At 41.3% G+C, this 12,761-nt stretch overlaps 1 long non-coding RNA gene across 8 annotated transcripts in view; it reads right to left on the minus strand.

The window, feature by feature from the left end:
- LOC133270505 (uncharacterized) overlaps positions 1–12,761 on the minus strand; it is a 120,285-nt gene that overhangs the window by 90,640 nt on the left and 16,884 nt on the right. For 4 of the 8 annotated variants that reach the window (XR_009743804.1, XR_009743807.1, XR_009743806.1 and 1 more), the window contains one exon: positions 10,630–11,007. This is a non-coding gene — a long non-coding RNA (uncharacterized LOC133270505). Of the gene's footprint in view, positions 1–1,256; positions 1,910–10,629; positions 11,008–12,761 lie in introns of those variants that run through there. The other 4 variants (XR_009743808.1, XR_009743810.1, XR_009743809.1 and 1 more) reach the window with 3 other exon arrangements.

Genomic DNA, 12,761 nt, shown 5'->3' on the forward strand with positions numbered 1-12,761 from the left:
TGTGGGAGTAAGGAAAAGGCTGCTCTAGGAGCATTACCAGGTGAGCCCTGGGTCTGGCAGCAGCCGTGAGGCACCACAGTGCGGCAGATCAGGATTTTCCCAGAAACAAGGAACACGAGCTCCCCCTCTCCAACACACCTGCTGCCAGCAGGCATCTTCCTGGTAGATATGTGGATCTCACAACCCCCAGGCAGACCATGCCAGCAAATACACTAAGCCAAGCCTCCCCTTTGCCCTTCCCACTTGGGAAAGCAGCCATAAAGCAGAGCCCACCACGACCACTTGCTTTACTCGCTTTCCTGTAACACAATCTGATTTCAGCTCCAATTCATGGTTCGCTTTAGATGAATCACAATTTAATAGGTTGTTCTAGGCTCCTTTTCACATTGGAAACAGTTGCCACCGTTTCTTTATGCTTTGTAATACACATACAGTAGTTTTGTGCTTTTGTCCTCCTTAAATCCTTGTGCTGTGTTATGCAAACAGATCAGTAAAAGAATCAAAGTCGCCATTCTATGCAGTGAGATTTTTCATTTGTCTGTTACTCATCTTTCATTAATGATGCACGAGGTCTTATCTTTCCCTTTCTCAATACGTTACCCTTCACGATTCTTTGTATTTTGTGATGCACACAGACTTTTGTGTTACAAACTCTTCAAAGACATCATTACGCTTTACATTTATACGCACTGAAATAATCTTTGTAATCTATGATCAAAGACTTGCTATATCCGGCTGCATTCATTTTCTTTATTTACTCTTCCGAGTCAGCCGTTTTTTTTAATATATGTTATTTTTTGTTACCAAAAGAAAAAAAAAGCCAAGGCAATTCCAGGTTATACTAGTCAATGTGCCACTGATCTGACTTCAGTGCAATGCACACTATACAGAAAGGCAGAGGTTAGTCAGTAAAACTGTTTTTTACCTATTAATATAACTGACTGTCACTCAGCCTCAGTAATCACTAGGCATTATCCCCCTTAATTCATGAGAATTACAGTAAAGCCTTTCCTTCCTGAATTCAAAGATTTAGTTTGCCCACACACACATTGCCCAATTAACATGTGCCACCGAGATAAGAGTTCCCCCTCTTTTAAAAGCAGCCCTAAGCTGAAGCAAACCTTCTGAAACAGCATCTGCCAATAGAGGCAATTTTCAAGCCCTTTGACAGTCAGTCCCTAATGTGCGATGCTTTAGTCAGTCATCAGGTTGTCTTTGGAATCTATTAATTAGGAGCCATGTTCATGCGACAAAGTACCAACTTTATTTGGACTTCCTTCCATGCAAAACTCTTCTGTGTAGAGAAGGTGATGTTTAGGATGCTGAAATTTCATCATGACTCTAAGTATTGCACTGGTTTTTAGTTTTTCTGTCCTAAACAATACCCAATTATTGCTTTTTCTTAGTGTTGTGTCTTTATGTGGCACTTGGCATTGTTGAGTCCCAGCCCATAAATTAATTAAAATAACCCTGATCAACTCTGACAAGTAACCCCAAATCTTTACTAGCTGTGTCCTCCTTCACCCAGAGGCATTAAGCATTAACAAGACAGGCACAGACATAAGAAAAAGAGGTGGGTATGCAGCTTAGAAGCAGCAAAGCTCATATCACATTAGGGGCCTTATGGAAAACAAGAATGAACTCATGCCCTCAAATCACTACCCACATCACTTCAACCTTTCTCCAAAGCCCATTAGTACTAACCACATCAATTTCTGAGTGCAACCCCTATAATATATTCATTAACACACAAATGTGCATCCTTACCTCACAACAAATACAGGTATTTATGCTCTCAGTATGCTCCCAGTGCATCACCAAGCAAATTTTGCCATCATTCTGAGGAAGGACCAGGTTTTTAATCAGGGAATTTTTCCAATAGGCATTTTCATTTTTGGTGGTAAACTGCCTGAGTGGAGGCAGAGCACAAATTAACACTTGGCCTAATAAAGTATGCGAATGATCACTGCTATTCCACAGCTAGATAAGGAGTGCAGAAAATAATTCTGTTGGTTGGGCTTTTAAACCAATAAAATGCTGAATTCCCTTTGTGGCTTTAGTCCACACACATTCCTCTTTATTGTTTAATATTTATGTTCTTCTGTCATCCATTTCTGACCAGTTTCCCTCTTTGCTTTATTTCCTTAGCCTTCCATTTCACAAGGCTGAAATTTCCACTCGCCCCACAATTGTCTCAACATTCATGAATTAACCTTGGATGCTGAAGTTTGTCATAACTGCTTTCTGAACCCAACTTCTCATTTGGAAATGCGCATCTGTGCTCCGAAATATTTTTCAGCTCCTCAAGGTTATGTTATCTAGCCATTTGATTGCAGGGTGGAGGTTACTGTAGTACTCTGGTGCTTTCTACATCAATACGCCTGGTTTAAACAGGGGGTTTGGGGGTTTTTTGGTCAAGATTTGGTTGAGATCTGTGATTCTGTGAGATTTGTTGGTAGGCTTTTTGCACAACAGGCGACTGCAATACAGTTTTGCAGGTAGACAGCACTAACAAATGTACTAAAATACATCATGATTTCATAAACAAGGTGAAGGTGATAAACAAACATTATTACTTTGCAATTTGCAACTATTTTTAAAAGCCCATATAAAAAAAAGTATGTATTTAATAGACATCAGGACTGCATGATTAAACCTCAGTAACACCAGAACAAAACACATCTAAAGAATGTACAGACACATCAGTGAAAATACGCACTCATATGTTTTCAGCCCAAAAATAGGAAGTACAGAACTCAATGACCATATTCAAAACCCTGTGAAGCACAGGTCTTCTGAAGATTTTTTTTCTGTCACTAACTGGCAAGTTGAACAGCTGCTAATTTTAGCAGCATTTGGTCTCCTCTGTTTGCAATTCTGTTGTATTTAATGCAATTCCACACATTCAGCAGCAGAGCAGCAGTGAACATTAGCTATACACTGCCCTGCTCTATCAGGCACCTGAACCTCCCCTTTCATGCCAGTGAAACAGTATTTCATCCCTGAAGACAAGCAAAAAGTGGCTACAGTATTTATTTACACTCTGATGTAATGAGAGCCATTGAATAGAAAACGTAGCAAAACACCTTCATAAATTTAGCTACTGCATGTAGCAAATGTGGTTTTATTGGTGCTCCCTACCTGCAACTCTGCAAAAACATTGCAAATAGCAAATACATTAAGTCTGGCAACATGCCTTTGAAGTGCCAGCCCCGCTGTAGAGGGTCAGGAACTTGCTAGAGAGACCAGAGATGCTCCTTGCATCAGGAAACATGGATCAACTTTGGGTGCCTGCTGTGAGTCAGCACTCTCTATCAACATCAGTCCCAGGATCAACATTCCTGGATATAACCCTCATGCTCATTCAGCTCTTTAGGGGTCAAGAAGAATGACATAGATATGGGGAAAAATTTTCTCTGCCTAATATAATACTACAGACGATCAAAGTGTAATTGGTTTAAACTGAAACAGGGGAAGTTCAGGTTAGATAGAGGGAAGAAGTTCTTCACCATGAGGGTGGTGAGGCACCAGTTGCCCAAAGAAATGGTAAATGCTCCATCCCTGGTAGTGTTCAAGGCCAGGATGGACAGAGCCTTGGACAACATGGTCTCTGGTGTGAGGCATCCCTGCCCATGGCAAGGGGGGGTGGAACTGGATGATCTTAAGGTCCTTCCCAATCCAAACCTTTCTATGATTCTATGATCACAAGATCATGTGCTTGAGTAAGGCAAAACATTAACAACCTCTATAAATAGTAATATTATCTTTAAAACTGTGGCATAACACAAAAGCCATATTATGCCCTCAAGTGCATTAAAAAAACAACAGGAAATAACTCTTGCAGAGGGGTTGGAAACATACACTGCAGGATTAGAGCACTGAAAGGACCAATTATAAAGTGGAGTCCAACACCATTTAAAATGTCAGTCTTTGGCGTTAACAACCCACAAACCAAACCATGCCCTTCGCCAAGCAAGTTAACTGCAGTGGGAGCACTCTACATGCTTTTTATGGCAAAAAGTTAGCTCCAAAGACAGACAAATTCAAGTAGTTGTCACTGATGTTGAGCCAAAAAAGCTTTCCGGCTTTAGCATTCTTCTCTACAAGGTCAGAGGTAACCACAGGACCTTTATTACTGCTCTTAGTTCACTCTGAATCATACACGAATACAATCCAAGGTGCTAATTAAAGACATAAACCTTCTCTGGATTGGATAAAGGGCTGTCATTTTTTTCTTTCCTGTAGGAGGATAATTTTTTACAGCCTGAAGTACAGTTACATATTTTCACAAGACAATACAGAATGAAAAAGGGAAACAAAGAAATACATGCTTTACCGAAAGCCAATAAAAAGGAGACAGATTAGCTTTCAATCACACGTCAAAGAAGTAAATCTAACTTTGCAGAGCTATAAAGAAAAGATCCATCTTTGTCTCTGCAGTTTAAATAAAAGTTTGACAAGAAAGTTAATAATATGAAAGGGAAAGGAGGATTTATAAAAATCTTTTTGCAGAGTAAATAACTGAAACAAGTCACAGACCTCCAAAACTACTGTAGCTCCAATGCAACATGAAAAAACCCTGCCAAATTTAGCACAGCACGCAGAATGTCACAGAGTGCCAACGCTTCAGAAAGCCAGCTTGCATAAAGATGAGGCAATTTTGGAAGTTACACTGCTACAAAACTGAGCCAAAACTTCACTGACTTCAGCACCTTTGAGCATGTTCTCATGCTTAAAGCAGGGATAATAAACACAAGACTCTAAGCCCAAGTCACCCTACGAATTGGCTCTCCCTTGTCCACTTCAGTGCAACACACATCTTTGTAACCTGCTTAATTAAACTCCACTGTCCCTCCTTGGCAACAGGCCCACAATAGGAGAGATTTGCCAAGATCAAGCTGTGCTTGCAAGTGAAAACCTTTTCTAGAAGGTCCATCATGCATCCTGAAGAACAAAGTTTCTGAGAAAATGACTATGGTTTAGGTAATAAAGTACATTTCCTTCAGCTATAACTCACACGGTTGATTTCTTCTGCAGCCACAGCACAGAAAGATTTATCTCTGGCCATGTCACGGAAGCAATTTCCATGAAAACCTTTCAAAAAGGTATTCTCTCACCTTAAGCCTGAACTGCTAAACATTTTTTGGGAGACAAAAAAAGCCCAGAACCTCTATTAGGAGGTCCCCTAGTCCATCTCGCTCACACACCCAGGAGTTAAATGGACTGCTCGTAGAAGGAATTATCCTCCCTGTACAGCCTGGTAGAGGCTTTGAAGTTGGGAAAGCAACTCGTTTCTTAGCACAAGCTGGATTTTTTTTTAGCTAACAAATTTGCTGCTCATTCAGTAGTTCAAGAGATCAGGAAGAGCTTCCTATTTCTTGCTTCCCTCTGGCACATCACAATTTTTTCCACTGCCACTGAAGGTCTGGAGTTTGTTACCGTGCCCAAGCTGGGCGTGTGGTGAGGCTTACTGGGGGAGAGCCAGAGGTTTTGAAGCCTTCTGGACTGGTTTTAACGGATCAAATGGTCTCCTTTAGTCCCAGATTTTTACCTCCATGTTATCATTGCCATTTCTATCGCTGCACACCCCTAATTTTCTAGCAGTATGCAGAATACATGCATTCCTTGGCTGTGAGTGACTGGTAAATCGCTCCAGCTTCTGCTGTTGCAGCTTTATTCTCCTGCCTTGATTAACTGAGTCTTATATTCCTCAAAGCTGCTTAGTGCAGTATCTGATTCCCCAGGATCCTAAATTGTTGCTCAGAAATGAGTGCAGATTATTTGGCCTGTCTACTTATCAGCTTTGAAATGCTAATCTAAGGTGATGACTACCTCATATTTTTATGTTTTCTCTTAGCCAAGATTGTAATTTCAAATATTATCTGATTATATTCTTCCCCTGATGAGTTCAAAGGAAACAAAAGGCAGTAACTAAGATGCAGGCTTTAATTGCAGGAGGAGGGGAAAAAAAGACTTCAGAAGTTTCATGAGGCAAAATCAGCAACAAATGTGATTTCTCAGGAAATAAGCTGTCATACCATAGAGTGTGTGCAGATGAGTATCTTCCACAACAAGAAAGTGCTTGCACACTGGCTGCAAGATCTGGAACTTGTTTCAAAGAATTGAAACACACACACACACAGCCATCACAACTGAAACAGGGTATTGACATGTCCTGGGTTCAGCAGTAGCAGTCATTTTTCTCCTTCTTAGTAGCTGGTGCAGTGCTGTTTTTGACTTTCAACCTGGAACAGCACCGATAACACCAATGTTTTTAGTTGCTGTTCAGTCATGCTTACTCTGACCAAGGACTTTGTGAGTCTCAGGCTCTGCCAGGGAGGAGCAGAAGCCGGGAGGAAGCAGAGACAGGACACCTGACCCAAACTAGCCAAAGAGGTATTCCATACCACAGCATGGCATGCCCAGGATGTAGAATTGGGGGCAGTTACCTGGAAGGGTGAGATCACTGCTCGGTCAGGCTGGGTATCAGCTGGTGGGTGGTGAGCAGTTGTATTCTCTTCCCTTGTTATTTCCCTTATCATTATTATTATTGGTGGTAGCAGCAGTGATTTGTGTTATACCTTAGTTACTGGACTGCTCTTGTCTCAACCCCTGGGAGTTACATTCTTTTGAGTCTCTACTCCCCATCCCTCCAGGAGCAGGGTGGGGGGAAAGAGGGGAATGAGATTGAGACTACATGGTTCTGATTTACAGATGGGCTTAAACCATGACATGACAGACAAACAAACAAGTTGTGGGGGTAGGGAAATGTCAGTTTCAACTGGCACTGGAGCTTGTTTGGGTCCAGATTACTGTAGCAAAGTACCAAGATTGGATATTGCTAAAGCCTGGATTAGAACCCCAATTTAATTTCTAAATGCACATTCATTTCCAAATACACATTTATTTCTAAAGTAATATTTAGTATTAGGTCTAATTTTATCCAGGACTTCTTGCACTGTGGAAGACCAATCTCCCAGGTAATATTTAAGTCATAGTACATGTCTATTTCAAGCTTGATACCAAACATATTTCAAACACTCTTAATGAATCAAAAGCAGGTGATGGATACTATTTTAGGCACTAGAAAAATATATTCTAGATCAAGAGAGGTACAGACTGGAAAGAGTAAAAGGAGTGCAATGAGGCTAATCAGAGATCTGCAAAGCATAACCTGAAGGAAGATTAAAACCATTAAGGGTTGTGTACCCTAAAAAGAAGACAACTCAAGGGGGTACCTCAAAGGCTTCAGATACAGAGTAGAACAGAATCTTTACCCCATACCTGGGACATACAAGACAAGTTACTCAGTTATTCTAATTACAAGAACAATTCAGAGTAAACTTCAATAAAACCTTTCTAACGGCAGAGATGAGGAGACAGAATAGATTAGCTGAGCATCTCGCTACCATTGGAGATCTTTCAGAACACATTGAATAAATATTTGTCAGGATTAATATATAGTTGATCCTGCCTTGGGGCTGATGGATGTGTTACATGACCTCTCTGATGTCCTTCCAGATTATTTCACCACGATTCTGTTATGCAGTTGCTCACAAAATCAGGAACTGGATTTAATAACTGAAAATGCTGTTTCAGAGATTCTTTAGGAACTCACAGCTGGTACAAGATAAAACTAATTTTCAGGTAGCACAGAGCTATTGGTTTCCCTGCTGTTGCAATCACCATCTTTAGGTAGCTGCAAACATACACAGAGGTTGAGGTAATTTCTATTACTCAGCTTGGAAGCCAGTTCTGAAGAGTGGCAGATTAACTGTGTTGCAATTGTGCTAAGGAGCATTTCACAAAGTTATATCTGTTAAAAGCACTCTTGAAATGCAGAGATCTTTAAAGCTGTCCCCTTGAAAGACTTAATTTTCACAGAAGTGATAAAGGTTTAACTAACACAGCTTGATACCCAACTTGGGAGATATCGGCGAAACAAATACAGAGTTTAAACACCATTTCGGAGAACTTAAATGCAAGATCTCCTCCAAGTCATTTACTGGCAAGGCTCCCAAATCATTCTTGCTTAATATAGAATCACAGAATATCTTGAGCTGGAAGGGACCCGTAAGGATCAATTAATTTCCTGGCCAAGTAAGTTATTAACACCTTTAATGCAGCCAGAAGGCTCCCTTGAACCAGATTACTGAAAAACAGAATCTTCAGCATTTTTGAGATCAGGTTCACAGCAATAGGAAGATTTAGTATCATTTAAATAAAAATTATCTCTGCTTGTAGGAGTCATTTGCCCAAGAAAAGTATTCTAGAAAGCACTGGTAATAACTTTAAAGACTCTATCCTCCTAATGATTCTTGTCATGTGTATGCACTGACCACTGGTGCTTCTGAACATCTGCAACCTGAACTCTCTTAAATCTGTCAGACACTGGGAAGAGATGGGTTTTAGAGTTTCCTGAATCTATGGCCTCTGTGTCTGTAATACATTCCCTTTTGGACATCCTCAGGATGAGCGAGTTTTGTTTGTTAACTGAGGCTAGAATTGACTTCCATTGTTATAGCCCGTGAGAGCACTTCATGTACAGCCACATCAAAGCAGTTCTTCTGCTCCAGAGGTCTATACAGCACCACATGAGATTTCTATATCTTCAATGGCATTTAGTTACATCTCCACCACCTCCACCCTCAAGCAAAAATATAACAGAGCTGAACTGTCCACAGGCTTTCAAAGCTCATGATTGAAGACCAGAAGATGAAAAACTGCTTGCACTGCCAGCATCATGCCCTGCACAGTCCCACTATGGGTTAAGGATTAGGTCTTGGCCGTGAGCTCCTCTCACTTGGCATTGCTCAGTCTCTCTGTGAGCCTACTTACAATGCAGGATGTTTTGATCACACAGGCCACTCCTCTAGATCCCATGCAAAATAACTTAAAGCATCAGCTTTCATCAAAACAATCCTTGTTGTTGCAAGATCTGTATTTTGATCTCATCATAGCCCAAGCCTTGAAACTCTAACACCAACACCACTTAGCCACAAGTAGTACCTGGTATTGCTCACCTGTTTACAGCTATCTCCTGAAGTACACTCTTGAGTATCAGAGAAGACAGCTGTTCGTTGCTATTCCTTGATTCATGCGAAAAACAGAGAACACAGGATATCCCCTGTGCCCTGGGAGTTTGGAGGCATACCTCTTTGGAACAAGAGGTTGGGAAACAGACACAGGGTGCCAGGCTGGGCAGCCAGGGAGCATGGCAGAGGCAGGCAAACAAGTAGCTCCTTTCCATCACCTCTGCAAAAGGCTTCTAGAAATCAAGGAAGCTTCTGATTTTGAAAACACAATTCCAGAGGAAAACAAACCTAAAGACTTTTCCTTTCCCTGACACAATAATGAGCAAGAAGCAGACTGGTCAAAAAAAACTCAACAACCAACCACACAAAACCCCAACCAAACCAAAATCAAAACCACATACACAAAAAAGTTCCACAACATCCACAAACAAGAGGAAACTGTGTAGTGTGGATGCTCACATTAGGACTCTGCACCCATGTCATTTCCTCTTCAAAGTCTGTGTTGGTAAGGAATAACTGCCATGAGCGAATTAAAGAACTTGCAACCTGGCTTTATACAATTACTTGGTCTTTGTAATAATGACTTTTTCTTCTCCCTCAGTATTACAAATAAAGGCATCAGCAGCTTTTACTACAATCAGCTTCAGTGACCATGGCAAAAGTTCACACTAAGAGCCAAATTCTTACCTCATTATGAGAAAGTACACAGTGAAAAGCACTGGCCACTGCTGTACAGTGACAGCAGTAGATAAAAATCCTTTCCTAAATCCTAGTTTTACACCTTATTTTTCCCTGCATTCCTCAGCAGAAGGGAACAGTCGCATAATCTGCTTTCCAGAGTAGCTTGTTGACTAACAGCTGGTTGAGGGAGAAGTAATGCTGGGTAATGGCTTTATGACTTCACTTCTCTGCTTCAGGTTTCATCTTAGTTACAAATCCCTTTCAGAAGGAGGTTTTTACCTCTGCTAGCTCACTTAGCTCGCTAAGCTACTGTGCTTTGTATTTTCCATCCTTTCTTTCCAAGGGCAGGGGGAAAGTCATGAAAAGTCAACACATTAAACCATCCAGCTACTTCAGAAGCATAATGCAAACTCACACATCCAAAGTTTTGTTCTAGTTAGGATTTTGAGAGACACGCAGCACTGTATTATGCAGCTCATGGACTGAAACAGTGCTTTTGAAGCTACTCTAGCTTATCAGTTAAATATGCATTGATTTTTTTATTTTTTTTTTTTTTAAGTGATGTATTATTAATTAGGCAACAGAGCAAAGCAGCTTCCCCAGAATTACGTCTGGCTGTGACTGAAAAACATATGCAGGGTGCTATCCAGAATAAAATCTCTTAGTAACTAAAGGGGAGGATTTCACACAGCAAGCTCAATTGCTAGTCTTTCAAGAAAAGTGTATTAGGACAAACCTCATCTCTTTTCAGATTATGCTGGGCAGAGTGGAGTAATTCAGGGGACAGGTTAGAAACAGGTGACTGCCCACTTAGTCCCCACAAGTTTTAAGCCGCACAAAGACTGCTTGTGGGGTTGTTCAAGCAAATTCTATCCCTGCCTCTTTCTCATACCCAAACCACAGACAGACTCATGGCCCAAAGTGAAGACACAGGACTGGCAAGTCCCACCCAACATCACCATGTATTTCAACAGCAGAGTAATGGTACTACTTGAAATATCAAGCCTGTGGTCCAATTTGAGCTGCTGAACAAAGAACAACCTACATAAACGTAATGAGTTCATTACAGACTTGCTCACACTTACCTTGAGGCCCAGCTTGGATCCTGCTGGCCAATTTCACACATGCACTGCAGAGCTGGAAACCAGGAGCTCTCGGCTCATTAGAGGCAGGGAGTAAAGATGCTTTCTTATTCAGGGAGTCAAAGACAGTCCTCACCGCAAACAAAAACAATCTGCATGCCATCCTGTCTTGTGCTTGCTGACGGATGCAGAAGTAATTCAGCCCAAACCTGTAAATGAATGACAGCGAGGACAATTAGCAGAGCAGCCAACAAAGAAATACTTCAACCTTCTTTAGAGTGTTTAAACTGGTGTTTAAATAGAAACACATGTAAAATTGAGTATTCACTTCTTGCACAAGTATAAGTAGAATGCAAGTTTGAGTTAATGAAGCACAAGCCATAGATTGTTTGATAGGGCACAAAGCAGAAGCCTTTAGCCTAGAAAAAAAATGCTTTTTGCCTAGAAAACAAAATGCTTTTTGCCTAGAAAAAAACTGCCTTTTGCCTGTTTGGCAGCAGCCAGCTGGCAGGCCAGATTCAGCTAAGTTGTGACAGCACAACTTAAAACACACCTATGACCCCACGTCAGGGTATCTCTGTACGGCTGTTGTTCATGATGATAAAACAACTAGCAATTAACACCATTTTGAAGGGTGCCTCGTGTATGCAACCTCACGCTCATACACAAATCAAGTAAGCCCTGCTTAAGCAGTTACTGTGCACCAGCTGCCTACGTGCACAGGCTTAGACTACTGCAAATGCAAGGAAACACAACTTAGGCTCACCAGCAATGAAAGAGCATCAGCTCACATGTATTATAGGCACTCTGTCATAGAGCACAAGCCTGCTGCAGTTCAGCTGTGCTAGTTTGAGCATCAACTATTCCAACTGAGAATCTTTTCACTTCCTGCCATTCCCAGAAATAAGAATCAAAAATCCCCTGAAACATCTCACATTCTGCAAAATGGCCATTGCCAGCTGAACCATCAAGTCATCTGCTTCCCTGTAGCAGCCTGCCCGATGCAACCTTGCCAGTTTCCCTTTCATAGTAATGCAGTAAAAATGTATCACATTCTTCATATTGACCTCCTGTATAGCACAGGGAAGAATGGGATTCCCAGAATTAATCCTGGAATTAGAGCTGAGATTTCACAAAGGTATCTGATCTCCACTTGGACATGGTCAGTCATGCAGACTTCACCAAAACCTCTATCAGCTGCTTCCTTGCTTCATTTTCTGCAGATTTGTCAGGTTTTGGCATTTGGCCACTGAGCCTTGTACTAGTGAGACAGGAAAGCCTTCTATTACCAAAGCATGATCATTTCATTTCACAATCTATGACTAGAAGAATCAGTCCAAGCCCCTCCAAAGACCAACTGAGTCCACATAAAGTCTCAGGTACCTGAATTTAGGGTGATACCGGTCAAATTATCCCTTAGCCTTCTATTTATAGAGGTGAGCTCTCAACACCCATCTATTGGTATTTCACAGGATTAGGGATCTTTACCAATGTACCCACCACATCAGATGCATCTGATGCAGAGCATTGTGTGCTCCAGCTGAATGTTTCCATTCACAAACCTATAACTTGTGTTTCCATCTGAGTGCTGCACACAGAATCCAGACACACAGATGTGCTCCACAAACACACTCAGACATCATGTCTCTTTTTTAACAGGTGATGGAAGTAATTCAGTAGCTGCTTTAATGCAACCTTAAAGCAGGATGAGTACAGGCTAAATAAATCCAGAGGGAAGCATACACAATCCAACATGGCTCTAATACTGAGCCGGTCTTTTTGCCTTTCTCCTCTTCCTTTTTACTTTTCCCTTCTGGAGGGACTCGAGCATTAGGCTGAGTGTTGAACTGTCGGTTCAGATTTTCAGCCTTATGAGATGAATTTCCCTTCCGACTTGAGTCATGCCCGACCTAACCTTCTGCAATTGTGTACGTGTAGTTAGTCATATACAACTACACTGAAC

The sequence above is a fragment of the Pezoporus flaviventris genome, unplaced genomic scaffold (assembly GCF_033815535.1).
Source record: "Pezoporus flaviventris isolate CSIRO_AGI_PZ_B2104156 unplaced genomic scaffold, CSIRO_AGI_Pfla_v1 ptg000021l, whole genome shotgun sequence".
Classification (NCBI taxonomy): domain Eukaryota; kingdom Metazoa; phylum Chordata; class Aves; order Psittaciformes; family Psittacidae; genus Pezoporus; species Pezoporus flaviventris.